Genomic DNA, 14,741 nt, shown 5'->3' on the forward strand with positions numbered 1-14,741 from the left:
TAACAGTTTTACTGCTTATAAAAGCATAAAATTTTATTCAATTTTCTGTGAATTAACTACCACCCCACTAAATTCTCGGTAATCTTTTATTTTTTAATGGCATTTTTGTATGGATTTACCCTGGAGACAAGAAAATACTCATCTGGGCACAACACATTTGCTATTAAAAAAGGAAAAAAACGGATGCATTCATATTTGCAAAAGTGCTCAGAGATGAGAAGCAATTCCAGTATAAAGAAATCAAGAAATGGTTGATTATAAACTGTATAGGGGCAAATGGGAACATTCTGTATTTTAGAAGTATTCCCTATACTTTAGGAGTGGCACAGGGGAAATCTAGTAGGACCTACATGCAGTTAGAAGAAAAGGAAAAGGAACCAGATACCAAGTAGGTGGACCTAGGTAAAATGGTCAGAGAGAAAAAAAATAGTACTGGCCTCCCTTCTCCACTGGGCAAATCCCAAATCTCTAAACCTCATTTTCTAGAAATGGTAGAAGAAATGAGGAATATGATGGAAAAACTTCAAAATAGAGAAATTAAGAGAACGTTTAAACAGAAAGAGTCCAAGCTTGGGTGAAATAAAACTGAAAGGAAGTCAGAAAAGGAATACTCTCTTACCTAAGTAACTCAGAAAACATACAAACAGGAGGTCAGGGTGGGTTTACACTATGTCAAAACAACACCAGAAAGTCATAGTAAGGTTTTTGTCTCTTCTTTCATCCCAAGTTTATCTCTGGTAGACACATTATAAGAGGTTAAAATTTAAGAATAAAAGTGAAAACAGAAGGTAGGAGGAAAAGCAGAGCCATGGTAAATTATAAATTAAGAATTAATTTTAAAGATCACAAATCCTTAAAAAATTTTAATGTTCAAAGGTGAAAGTTCTATCCCTTTAAAGGCAAGTCTTAGGCCTGAAATTCCTTGTACTACACAGTTAAAGGATCAAAGTTTAATAATCAGGCAGAAACTGAAGGCTGGGTATCAAAGCCTATTGTGTGACTCAAATCACAACACAGAGTTTGTTTCACTGGACAGCCAGCCATTAGCAGAGGTGAAAAGCCAGATCTCTTCATACAATATAAAAATCACAGCACATCTATCTAGATCTAAAAGAAAGTTCTATTTGAGCATGATGCTTTGTAGACATTCTTCTTCATCATACAGAGGCCAAACTAACCATCACCTGCCAAGTCAATGAGACATGATTAACTTATTCTTTTGATTATTGATTCAATAATTATTATTGAAAATGTAGCTGTTGTAGGCATTGCAGATGGAGTAATGAGCTTAACATGCCAAGTCCCTACTCCCATAGAACTTATATTCTCAAACTCCCTTCATATTCAACAATAAAAAAGCGACATATGTAGAATAATTCATGTGTGCTGCAAACAATAAAATTTATTAAGTAAATGAAGAGTGCTGTGTAGGTGTGTGTCTGTCTGTGTGTGTGTGTGGAGGATGGCTGTGCAGTGATAAATACAAGAGTCAGAAAAAGACTGTCTAGCTGGTATTTGAGCAGAGTCCTGAAGGAAGCAAGAGCATGATTTACTCAGGTCATCTTGAAGCAGAGCATCTCCAACGCTGTGACTGGGAAGTACAAAGGCTCTGTCAGCACGTTTTTTTGGCCTGCTGAAGAAACAAGCAAACCCATGTAGGATTAGGCTGTGGGGAGGAAAGAGAAGAAGGAGATGAGTTTTGAGATTAAAAGCGGGACAAGATCAAACAGGGCTTTGCAAGCCAAGGTAAGAACTTTGGACTCATTTGTTCCGTTATATATATTCAGGGCCAGGTATTTACTATCTAACATGCCACAAAACTTAGCATTTTTTCCAATAGTATTTTTTCATTGAACATTTTTTCTGTACTTCTAACAGTCAACTAAGGTATCTTTTTATTCTCCTTGCAAAACATTTTTCTTTCCTAAGTAGGAAAAAAAATCAATTAATTGGTATGATGGTGATCCAAGAATGTGGTTTCTCAAGAGGCCAATAAATGGCACCGTTGCTAAACTGTGGTTTAAAAAACAAGATGTTCCACTCTGTGCTTCCTGAAAAGAACTTCGGGACCCTGTGATGATGCACTGGAGAAGAAGAGGTAAGGAGAAGCAGCTGAAAACTGATGCCCACCAGAAAAATTCCGAAGTTGAATGTCCCTGGAGTGAAGCCAAATAGCTTATAAAGCTCTAATGTTCCTGGCCTGTCCTCCAGTGCCCCAGAGACAACAGTGAGAAAATATCTGAAAAGAAATGCACTCCTCCAGGCTAGAAGTCTAGCTTTGTGCTTTGTGATCTGAACACACATAAACTCCATATGTTTTTCACTGACATTTATTTATGTGGCTTACAAAAGAAACATTTAAAGATTTCACACATAAGTCATTCAATATGAGGAATTGTAAATGAGAATAGTGTTTTAAGCTATATATTATGTGTATGTAATTAAGTTTCATAATATATAAAAATATACATACAATTACCATAACTGGACTAACTATACATTTTTATATTGCCTGGGATCATCTTGGATTTCTCTTTTTATTCCAGTAGAAGAATTAATAGCACTCCCTTTTAATTTCAAAAATATCCTTCATTGGTCAATAAATTACATGGTTACCTTCTCTATGGTTTACGTTCATTTTAATTAGGGGATCATTTTACTTGGAACAAGATTTTAATTGGACTAGTTTTAAAATCAAAGAAGTTGAAGACAGACCTAACAAGGTCAAAATAAAAAACATCAAAATGAAATATAAATAAAATGATAATATGCTTGAAAGAGAAACTATCCAAATATTATCATTTTAAAATGAATGACAAAAGTGTTCCTTAAAAAACCAAGTATATATTTCTTGAACATCATGGTAACTTTAACAGCTAAATTATTAATGGGTTTTCACAGAACATCTCTTTTGTGGGGTTCACCAGGATGTGAAGTGGTAAACATAAGATAAAAAAACAGTATTTTGGGAAAGGATTTCATAATCAACAAGAAGAGGCATTCACACATACAGAAAAAAAAAAATCACAGTATAGTATTGTGAAAGTTGTGACGAAAGTAGACACAGATGCCAAGTGAAGCACTGAGGAAAGAGTGAGGATAGAGATCAGGAATAGAGTCCCTCCAGGAAGATTTTTAGGAAAAGATGATAACAATAATTGATCTGGAGTTTCAAAAATGAGAGGGGATGACAGTTGAAGACAAAGGAGAAAGAGAAACAGTCTAGATAAAGAGAGCGACATGTATAAATATCTCTAAGACATGAAATACCTCTAAGTATGGCACAAATCACTTAGAATGCTGGAGCAAGCTGTGTGACAACAGACATAGCTAGAAAAGTATTCAGAGGTCAGGCAGTGAAACTAAATAAACGCTACAGGATTTGAACTTGATTTTCAAGACTCTCAAGAGCAATAGGAAAGTTTTGAGGAAAAAAATATATCTCTGTATTTTAGAAAGGCCATTTTGAAAGTAGTGGGTAGGATGAATTTGAATATGATCAGACTGAAAGCAGAAAGATCAGTTAGGAGGCCACTGGAATCATTCAGTTAAAAAAAAAAAAGTACGGCCGGCGCCGTGGCTCAATAGGCTAATCCTCTGCCTGAGGCGCCAGCACCCCTGGTTCTAGTCCCAGTCGGGGCGCCAGATTCTGTCCCAGTTGCTCCTCTTCCAGTCCAGCTCTCTGCTGTGGCCCGGGAGTGCAGTGGAGGATGGCCCAAGTGCTTGGGCCCTGCACCCGCATGGGAAACCAGGAGAAGCACCTGGCTCCTGGCTTGGGATCAGCATGGTGCACCGGCCGCAGCGGCCAATGGAGGGTGAACCAACAGAAAAGGAAGACCTTTCTCTCTGTCTCTCTCTCTCTCACTGTCCATTCTGCCTGTCAAAAAAAAAAAAAAAAAAAAAAAAAAAAAAAAAAAAAAGTACAAGGCCCTAAGTAAGAGAAGAGAATAAATGCAGCAGTCTGTGGACAGTTTCCAGGAAGGGGCTTTAGCTGGAAGTATAGATTTGGCACTCACTAATCTTTTTTTTTATTTTAAAAAATCGTGAATATTCATGTTATGCTATGTAATGTTTCATTATATGTGTATATTTGTAATATACAAACAAGGTTAATATATTTCTCCATTTAGTATTTCTATACAGTGAAAACATCCAAAATCTTACCTTCTAGCTTTTTTTTTTTAAAAGAGTTATTTGTTATTTGAAAGTTGGAGTTACAAAGAGAGAGAGGCAGAGGGTGAGGCAGAGAGAGAGAGAGAGAGATCTTCCATCTTCTGGTTCACTCCCCAATTGGCCACAACAGTGGAGCTGCTCTGATCAGAAGCCAGGAGCCAGGAGCTTCTTCTGGGTCTTCCCATGTGGATGTAGGAGCCCAAAGACTTGGGACATCTTCCACTGCTTTCCCAGGCTATAGCAGAGAGCTGGATCGGAAGTGAACCAGCTGAGACACGAACCGGCGCTCATATGTGATACCAGCACTGCAGGCGGCAGCTTTACCTGCTGCACTACAGTGCCAGCCCCTAGATACAGTACATTAACATTATCTGTGGTTTTGCGAAAGTAGCTTGGCAAATATTAGCCCATGTGTGTAAGAAGGGCTGAAGAAAATGGGAATTTTTAAGGAAATTTGAAAAACGACAGAAATTTTTAAATAAAATAAATTTTGTGCAATGGAATGAGGAAACAAGCCCTGAAAGCAGACCAGCAATGACACTTATTGTTCCTGCTTTCTTTCGGGTTTCATTTGCATGGAATATCTTGTTCTATCCTGTCAATTTCAGTCCACATGTATTGCTATAGATGAAGTGAGTTTCTATATTCAGCATATAGTTGGGTCCTGTTTTTAATTCACTCCACCACTCTGTGTCTTTTAAATGTAGAATGCAATCCACCTACATTCGAGGTAATTGACTATTGCCATCTTGATACCTGATTTGTAATTTCATTATAGTTTCTTTACTTCTCCCTCTCTCACAAGCTTAATTTGTGGATAAGTGATTTTCCTTGCCTATTATTTTTGGTAAGTGCTCTAGGTTCTTGCTTGGTGGTTACCAAGAGGCTTACAAAAAACTTCCTTGAACTATAAAAAGCTATATTTGAAATGATAACAACTTAATGTTGATTATAAAGATAGCAAGAGAACCAAAAAACAAAGAGATAAGAAATCCTAATAAAGCACACTGCATTTGTGCTCCAATCTTTCCCACATTTTATATTTTTGTTGTTACCTTTGATATTTTTCAATATTCCCTATCACTGAAGACTTTAACATGGTGATTATAATTTTGTTTTTAGCTTTCACAGTGAACATATAAATGGTTTATGTGCCATGTTTATAATATCAAAACATTCTGAAATTTTATAGTTACTCTTATTGGAGAGTTTTCTATATTCTGATATTTTCTTCTTACTTGTTAGTGTCTATTTCTATCAGTTTGAAGAACTTCCTTTAGCATTTCTTTTAACACAGGTCTGATGGTGATAAACTCTCTCAGCTTTTCTTTGTCTGGGAGTATCTTTTTCTCTCCCTTATATCTGAAAGACTGCTTTCCTGGATACAGGCAGGGAGGTTTTTTGCCCCCTCCCCCTTCAGTACTGCAGAAGTTTCATTCCACTCCTCCTGGCCTGTAACCTTCCAGCTGAGAAGTCCGCACTCAGGTGAATTGAGAATCTTTCATGTGTTATTTGCTTGTGTGTCTTGCAGCTTTGATAATTCAGAATGTTCTCTTTATCTTAACCTTGGAGAGGTTTCCTATAATACATCTTGGGATAGATTTGATTGGTCTGAATATGATTGGTGACCTTTGACCATCTTGTACCTGGATAGCTGTACCTTTTTTAGGGGAAGTTTGGGAGGTTTTTCCATTATTATCTCTTTGAATAATATGCTTTCTACATCTCTGGCATTTTCAAATTCCTCTGTAACCTCAATAACTCAAATATTTGATCTTCTCAAGCTATCCCATGTTTTACATTACCTTTCATCTTTTGGATTCCTTTTTCTTTTCCTTCTCTGTTTATTTTCCAATAGCCAGTCTTCTAATTCACTGATTCTTTCTTCTGCTTGATCTATTCTGCTATTGATAACTTCTATTACATTTTTAAACAATTACTGTGCTTTTCAATTAAAGGACTTATGCTTTACTTTATTTAACTGCTTCCATCTCTCTATCAAAATATGTTAGAATATTGGGTCATTTCTCTGTGCTCTCTTAATTTAGTTGAGTTTCACTGATATTTTAAGTGGTAGTTGAATGAGGGGAGATGTGTTCTGCCAGGGAGAAAATATAATAGTAAAAAGAAAAGAAAATCAGGAACAAGCTCTCTGAGGACTCATGAATAAGAGGAAAGTCAGGGGCTGGCGCTGTTGCTCAATAGGTTAATCCTCCACCTGAGTTGCCGGCACACCAGGTTCTAGTCCTGGTTGGGGCACCGGATTCTGTCCCGGTTGCCCCTCTTCCAGGCCAGCTCTCTGCTGTGGCCCAGGAGTGCAGTGGAGGATGGCCCAAGTGCTTGGGCCCTGCACCTACCTGGGAGACCAGGAGAAGCACCTGGCTCCAGGCTTCAGATCAGCGTGGTGCGCAGGCCGCAGCGGCCATTGGAGGGTGAATCAGTGGTAAAGGAAGACCTTTCTCTCTATCTCACTCTCTCTCTCACTGTCCACTCTGCCTGTCAGAAAATAAATAAATAAATTTAAAAAAAAAAAAAAGAGGAAAGCAAGGGTGGACATACTGTCAAGTGAGGTAGAGGAGGAATCAAGAGAAAGGTGAAAGAAAGCCAGTGATGGAGGGAGGGAGGAGTATTAGCTTCAGAGAGTCAAACACAGTGTCAAGAATAAGAGTTCCTACTAAGTGGATAATCAGACACTGACCTTTGCTGCTTTAGTTCCATAGAGTGATGGTACAGAAGCCAGATCTCAGTTGAAGAATTAACTGGAGATATGATAATAAAAATAGTAAACATAAACTACTTTTTGCCTAAGAAGTTTGCCCACAAAGAGAGAAGAAATGGGATAATAGGGTTTTATCTTTGTTTCTTCTTAAGTCAGGAGACACATAAATATATTATATGTTGATTTTTTAACTTTTATTTAGTAAATATAAATTTCCAAAGTACAGTTTATGGATTACAATGGCTTTCTCCCCCCGCCCCGCCATAACTTCCCTCCCACTCGCACACCTCCCATCTCCCACTCCCTCTCCTATTCCATTCACATCAAGATTCATTTTCAATTATCTTTATATACAGAAGATCAATTCAGTATATACTAAGTAAAGATTTCACCAGTTTGCACCCACACAGAATACAAAGTGTAAAATACTTTTTCAGTACTAGTTATAGCATTAATTCACATTGGACAACACATTAAGGACAGAGATCCCACATGAGGAGTAAGTACACAGTGATTCCTGTTGCTGACTTTGCAATTTGACACTCTTGTTTATGGCATCAGTAATCTCCCTAGGCTCTAGTCATGAGTTGCTAAGGCTATGGAAGCCTTTAGGGTTCGCTGACTTCGATCTTATTCCGACAGGGTCATAGTCAAAGTGGAAGTTCTCTCCTCCCTTCAGAGAAAGGTACCTCCTTCTTTGATGGCCCCATTCTTTCCACTGGGATCTCACTCCCAGAGATCTTTCATTTAGGTTTTTTTTTCTTTTTCTTTTCTTTTTTTTTTTTTTTTTTTTTTTTTTTGCCAGAGTGTCTTGGCTTTCCATGCCTAAAATACTCTCAATGTGGTGTATCACACTGATTGTTTTGCAAACATTGAACCATCCCTGCATACCAGGGATAAATCCCACTTGGTCTTGGTGGATGATCTTTCTGATGTGTTGTTGCATTCTATTGGCCAGAATTTTATTGACCATTTTTGCATCTATGTTCATCAGGGATATTGGTCTGTAATTTTCTTTCAATGCTGCATCTTTTTCCAGCTTAGGAATTAAGGTGATGCTGGCTTCATAGAAAGAATTTGGGAGGACTCCCTCTTTTTCGATTGTTCTGAATAGTTTGAGAAGAATTGGAGTTAGTTCTTCTTTAAATGTCTGGTAGAATTCAGCAGTGAATCCATCTGGTCCTGGGCTTTTCTTTGTTGGGAGGGCCTTTATTACTGTATCAATTTCTGTCTCGGTTATGGGTCTGTTTAGGTTTTCTATGTCTTCCTGGTTCAATTTAGGTAGGTTGATAGATTTCCCTGTTTGCTGGCATACAAGTCCGTGTAGTAATTTCTGATGATTCTTTTTATTTCTGTGGTGTCTGTTGTTACATTTCCTTTTTCATCTCTGATTTTATTGGTTTGGGTCTTTTCTCTTCTTTTTTTAGTTATTTGGGCCAATGGGATGTCAATTTTGTTTATTTTTTCAAAAAAACAGCTCCTTGTTTGGCTGATTTTTTTGTGTAATTTTTTTTGGAATCAATCATGTTTATTTCTTCTCTGATTATAATTATTTATCTTCTCCTACGTGATTTGGGTCTGGTATGCTGCAGATTTTCTAGATCCTTGAGATGAACTGAAAGCTCATCTATTTGGTGCCTTTCTAATTTCTTGATGTAGGCATCTATTGTTATAAACTTTCCTCTTAATTCTACTTTTGCTGTATCCCATAAGTTTTGGTATGTTGTGCTGTTATCCTCATTTACTTCCAGAAAGTTTTTGATTTCACTTTTGATTTCTTCTGTGACCCAGTGTTCATTCAGGAGCATGTTGTTCAATCTCCATGTGTTTGCATATGCTCTAGGGATTCCTGAGTTGCTAATTTCCAACTTCATTCCCCTATGGTCTGAGAAGCTGCATCATATGATTCTAATTCTTTTGAATTTGCTGAGACTTGCTTTATGGCCTAGTATGTGGTCAATCCTAGAGTAGGTTCCATGTACTGCTGAGAATAATGTAAATTCTTTATGGTAGAATGAAAAGTTTGGTAGATATCTGTTAGATCCATTTGGGCTATAGTGTCGTTTAAATCTACTGTATCCTTGTTCATCTTCTGTCCAGTTGATCTGTCTGTTTCTGAGAATGGAGTATTGAAGTCCCCCAGTACTACTGTATTGGAGTCTAAGTCTCTCTTTAAGTCCCTTAACAAATCTCTTAAATAAACCGGTGCCCTGTAATTAGGTGCATATACATTGATAATCATTATATCTTCCTGTTGAATTGATCCCTTGATCATTATATAGTGCCCCTCTTTCTCTCCTAACAGTTTTTGTGTTAAAGTTTATTTTGTCTGATATTAAGATGGCTACGCCTGCTCTTTTTTCATTTCTGCTGGTACAGTATATCTTTTTCCAGCCTTTCATTTTCAGTCTGTATGCATCTTTGTTGGAAAGATGTGTTTCTTGTAAGCAGCAAATAGATGGGCTTTGTTCCTTAACCCAATCAGTCAACTTGTGTCTTTTAACTGGACAGCTGAGGCCACTGACGTTCAATGTGACTATTGATAAGTAGCAACTATGCCCTGCCATTTTCCCAAAGATATTTTCTAATATATGCTTTGAACTTCCTGTGATCTTTTACTGTGAGGTTTCCTTCCTTTACCTTCTTTCATATTGATGGCCGTGTTTCTGTGTTTCTGTGTGTAACACATCTTTAAGTATCTTTTGCAGGGCTGGACGAGTGGCGACAAATTCTTTCAATTTCTGTTTGCTATGAAAGGTCGTTATTTCACCTTCATTCACAAATGAGAGCTTTGCAGGATATAATATTCTGGGCTGGCAGTTTTTCTCTTTTAGTACCTAGGCTATGTCTCACCATTCCCTTCTAGCCTGTAGGTTTCTGATGAGAAGTCAGCTGTGACTCTAATTGGAGATCCTCTGAGAGTAATCTGAAGTTTCTCTCTTGCACATTTTAGGATCTTTTCTTTATGTTTCACTGTGGTGAGTTTGATTACAACATGTTGTGGTGAGGATCTCTTTTGGTCATGTTTACTAGGGGTTCTATGAGCTTCCTGTACTAGGATGTCTCTGTCCTTCTCCAAACACAGGAAGTTCTCTGCCAGTATCTCACTAAAAAGGCCTCCTAATCCTTTCTCTCTCTCCATGTCTTCTGGAACCCCTAGAACCCGAATGTTGGGTTCTGTAGATTCCCAACAGTATTTTTAGATTTCTAATTTCCTCTTCTTTCTTTGGTTTGACTGTATCCTTTCCTGTTCTCTGTCTTCTATGTCCGATATTCACTCTTCTGCTTCACTGACTCTGTTTTTAAGGCTCTCTAATGTGTTTCTCATTTGATCTATTGAATTCTTCATTTCATTTTGATTTCTTTTCACTATCACACTTTCCTGTTCTACTAGTTTCTGTGTTTCATTTTGATTCCTCCTTAAGATTTCATTTTCACGAGAGAGATTTTCTATCCTGTCCAGTAAGGATTTCTGTAGCTCAAGCATTTGTGTTTGAAAACTTCTAAATGTTCTTATCATAAATTTTTGAAATCCGTATCTTGCATTTCTTCCATCTCATCATCTTCATAATCTTGGCTTGGGGTGTCTTGTTCATTTGGGGGCGTCATAGTGTCTTCCTTGTTCTTGTTTCCTCGGTTTCTGCGTTTGTTGCTTGGCATTGTGGAGATATTCTTTGGATTCTTCTTCCCTCACTGTGGTGTTTTTTTCTTGTTATACTATGACTGTATTAAGCAGACTGTCTGCTTTCGATGGAGCCTTAGAGGCTTGAGATGGATGTGGCCAGAGAGCTCTGTTTGGTTCCTCAGGTTAAGGTGTGCCAAAGGTGACACTCCCAGGTTAGGCGTGGTAAATCTCTCTCTCTCTTTTTATTTATTTATTTATTTATTTTGATTCAGAAGGGAAATAATTCTGCACAGCTGAGCAGAATTGAAGGTAGTCAACTTCCAATCTCTGGCTCCTGTGGGTATATCATTCGCCTGCTCTTTCCCAAGGACCACACAGGGAATCTGTTCTGCCCTCAGTGTGGGCTCAAATTCTCCTGCAGTCTCCCACTGGGTAGCCAAGGTTACCAAATTGTAGCGTCTCTGGAGAGTACTCACATGAACTCCATGAGTTCTCTCACCTACCATCTCTTTTTTTCAGTCTCAGTTCATTAGCACCACACATTCACTAGGTCTTAATCTCCTGTTATTTCACACACACACACCCCACCAGAGTCAGGTTTTTCTGCTTGGCTGAGGGCAGGTGCAGCCCTGAGGTTGTACCACTTATGACGTATGTCCAAAATGGCGCCTGCTCTTTGTCTTGCTTGCCTTTGAGAGGTGAGCGGAGACAGAGAAACTCATGTCCATACCGGTCATTTTTTTTTCTCTCTCTTCTAGCTAGCCTGGTGAACTTTCCCCCAGGGGGCTTCAAGCCTCGTTCCCTCTAGGCTCCTCCTTCCACTTTCCTGCCGGTGTCTTGGGCTATTGAGGTTCGGCTCACTTTGCATTCCAGCACTGATGCGTTTATTCCACTGCTGGTGTCCCGAGTTGTGGACTCCCACACCTCCCACACAGGTCCACCATGAATCACGGTGAGAGTTTCCTCTGCTGTTTCTTCCCCAACTCTTCCTTGAACCTGCAGTATCTCCACTTTTATTAAACTGTCTCTTCCAGGACTATCAGTGTGCTCCCTTCCTATTCTCCCATTTTGCTGCTCTGCTATATGCTGATTTTTTAAAATGTGATGGAGAAGGTGATTATTTAGGAAATAGAAGAATCAAAAGACTAAGTTCCTTAAGGAGGTGAACATACCAGTAGGAACTCATGTTGGCTACAGATACTATTCCAACAGACAGCGATAAGGATTGAGGAAGGCTGGGAAGTTTGGGGGCTGGAAGACAATGAGTTAATATTCACATTTATGACCACCTACTTTCTCTGTGACATCATCACTGAAAGGACAACAATAAATAGTGCAGTGTCTTGAAAACAGTGTTAAAACTTCAACATCACTATTGTAGAAAGCACAGGAAGTCATTAATCAATAATACATTGTAGAATGCCTGAGCAGCACATAAGAGTAGACCAAGGTATAAGATTGTTATTTATTGTGGTACCAATCTGCATAAATGGAAGAATTACCTCCAAGCTTTTCAGGAACCTGGGGGAAGATAAATAATAATCAATTTTCCCAATCATGGAGTTTTAACAGGAGGCAAACTTAATTCAAGCATAATTAAAATAATAAATTGGGATAAAGGTGTTCCACTCAACCAACTTTTCATGATTGTGGGTTCTAAGGCTAAAGAGGATCATATTTCAGCGGTGAGTCACAGCTATGTTTTCCAAGCTAGATCTATAAGGTGCAAAGCATGCAATAAATTTCAAAGTGTCTCTGAATTCTTCTATTAACTCCTCTGATGGGTTTAAAAATTTAAGATGAGAATTTTGTAAATTCCAGATTCAGAGTTTACAGTTTCTCGACAATCATAAATATAAGCAGTCATAGATATAGACTGAATGGAGAGCCACTGGAGTCAAAGATCTTAAAGAACAATGACTACTGGGTATTAGACACAATCTCTACATGATCACTTAAGTGCAAAGTTGAAGGTGAATTTGGGATGAAGAGGAAAACTGTAAGCCATGTTCTAAAGATCCTGATGATATGATAGAGATACAGAGACTTAATGGTAACTGTGAATCTTGACAGAGCTGTTATAACCTGGGCCTTGATGGAAGATCTCTTACAGGAAGATAAATGAATCATTTTTGGAAGCCATAAAAGCAGAAGTAATCAAATGCCATGCCCATCCAGGCCCTTATATTTTTCAGGTTGGGGCTGTTAAATACATTCTTCACTGAAGAAAGCTGCAGGGTAAAGAACAATCTTGTAGAAAAGCTAGGTTTTGTTTTACTTAAGAAAACTATAGAATGCTTAGAGAAAGCAGGAAAAATATACAGGAGATTGATCTGGAGAGCAAAATGGGAAGGAGTTTCAAAGGGTAGAGAGCAAGAATAGAAGCCAAAAAGGATCTGGGAACAAGCTGTCTCATCCCATGCCATCAGTACTGACTGTTGATTTTCCAGTAAGATGGATAAAATGGGAAATGATAAAAAAAAGATTCATACATACCATAAACACTTTATATAACTTAAAACATAAATGTACACACATGTGCCAATCTTTTGATGTGAGGCCAAGGCCTGTTCTCTGCATATGGATTTGCTGATTGGAGTTATGCATCTTCTGTCTTACATAAACCACATCCTTCTTCTACAATTTTCAGTTTTGCTTTCTTTAAAGTGGAGGGAGAACCTGTAGTCACTTGTGAAATACTCTGAATGCAGAACCTACCTAGATTTGTATAACCCTATTCCCCCTTGACACCCCCCTCACTAGTCTGCTTAACACCTAGCCAAAAGCAAAGATTCCATAGATAATACTTATCAAGTCTTTTAAGAAAGCATTCAGCTTGGTTTTCATAGGAAAAAAAAAACTCAACATTCTTTTTATATTTATCAGTATATTTACTCTTTTTGTATATAATTAAAATAAGAATAATAAGAATTACAGCTGGCTAAGTAGGTTTGAGGACAAACACAACATACTTGACTCTTGGAAAGAGCACAGATCAGTTGGTGGGGGCAAGAATATATGGACAACCTAAAGAGAAACCTTCTGGCTGAGCACATCATGTGCTGAGGGTGAAAATCCATATGGTTAGTAGGGATTGCAGTATCAATTAAATTCTGTTTGTCAACTAAGAGATCAAGTAAGTGAGCTTTAAATGTACAGGAGACAAGATAGGTTGCAATTTGAAAAGTAGGCAAGGACATCAGGGATTGTACTATTATTAACTGACTTAAAGTTTCCAAAAGGAGAGCTGATATATAGCTGTTCTCTTCCCCCATATGCATTCTTTTCCTTTGTTCTCAGTCCCTTGACTCCTATGGCTTTTCCCATTTGGGAGAGGAGAGATCAGGAGTCAGGGAACAAGGTGGAAGAGCAGTAAGTGCTCAAGAAGAGAGGTCTGAAACTCTAGAGTTGCTTATGGGTCCCAAGCTCATTCCATTTATTCCTTTACTCTTTTTCTTTTAGCATTCACAATTTAGAATTTAGCCTGCTTGTCTCCTTCACAATGCACATTTCTTCACTGAACTTTTCTGCTAGGGACAATATTCTGGGGTTTTTGCTTTTTTGTTTTGTTTTGTTTTGCGTTCTCTCATTCTCTCTTTCTCTTTCCTCTCACTACTTTTTCAGAGAGATTACTCCTAGTCACTATATAATCAAGGGTGGAGAATCTTGCTTCTGCCAAGGACAATTTGGTTATTTGTAACATTATTTGCAGGCCATACAAAGTTATCAGCTAAAAGATTAACCTACTATAAACTTATTGAATTTCAAGTCCTGTCTGTGGTTGCCTTGACAGGGCCAGACCAAATGATTCCACAAGCCTTATACAACTGATGAACCAGATGTTCCCCTCTCCTGCCATATATAAAGGTAAGAGTAATGAAACTGACAAAACAGGTCTATACTTTCAAGAAGTGCTCACAAGGCTAAGCAGGCTACATCTACAGTGCCCTAAACACAACCACCAATTCTCTTCTTATGTTCTCCCATATAAGTAAATTCATCACACATTCTAGATTTCTCAATAAGGAGGCTCCTAAACTAGGAAGTTTCTCTTCCACAAATCCATAGCATAGAATCAAAAGATATTCAGTATGGAGAATACTGGGTACTGCTAAATTGGCCATTTATAGATTAGTCATTATTTATTGAGCACTGTGTGTTGATTGCCTCAAAAGTTTCAGGCATTTCCATGCTTAATTCTCATTGAAGTGGTAGTATCATCTT

The 14,741-nt window shown here is 38.1% G+C and overlaps 1 protein-coding gene across 10 annotated transcripts in view; it reads right to left on the reverse strand.

Moving 5' to 3' along the window:
• The window catches only part of DNM3 (dynamin 3), a 624,166-nt gene that overhangs the window by 366,532 nt on the left and 242,893 nt on the right, over positions 1-14,741 (reverse strand). The window lies entirely within an intron of this gene.

The sequence above is a fragment of the Oryctolagus cuniculus genome, chromosome 7, assembly GCF_051225735.1.
Source record: "Oryctolagus cuniculus isolate XC-2025 breed Fujian yellow rabbit chromosome 7, ASM5122573v1, whole genome shotgun sequence".
In the NCBI taxonomy this organism is placed as follows: Eukaryota; Metazoa; Chordata; class Mammalia; order Lagomorpha; family Leporidae; genus Oryctolagus; species Oryctolagus cuniculus.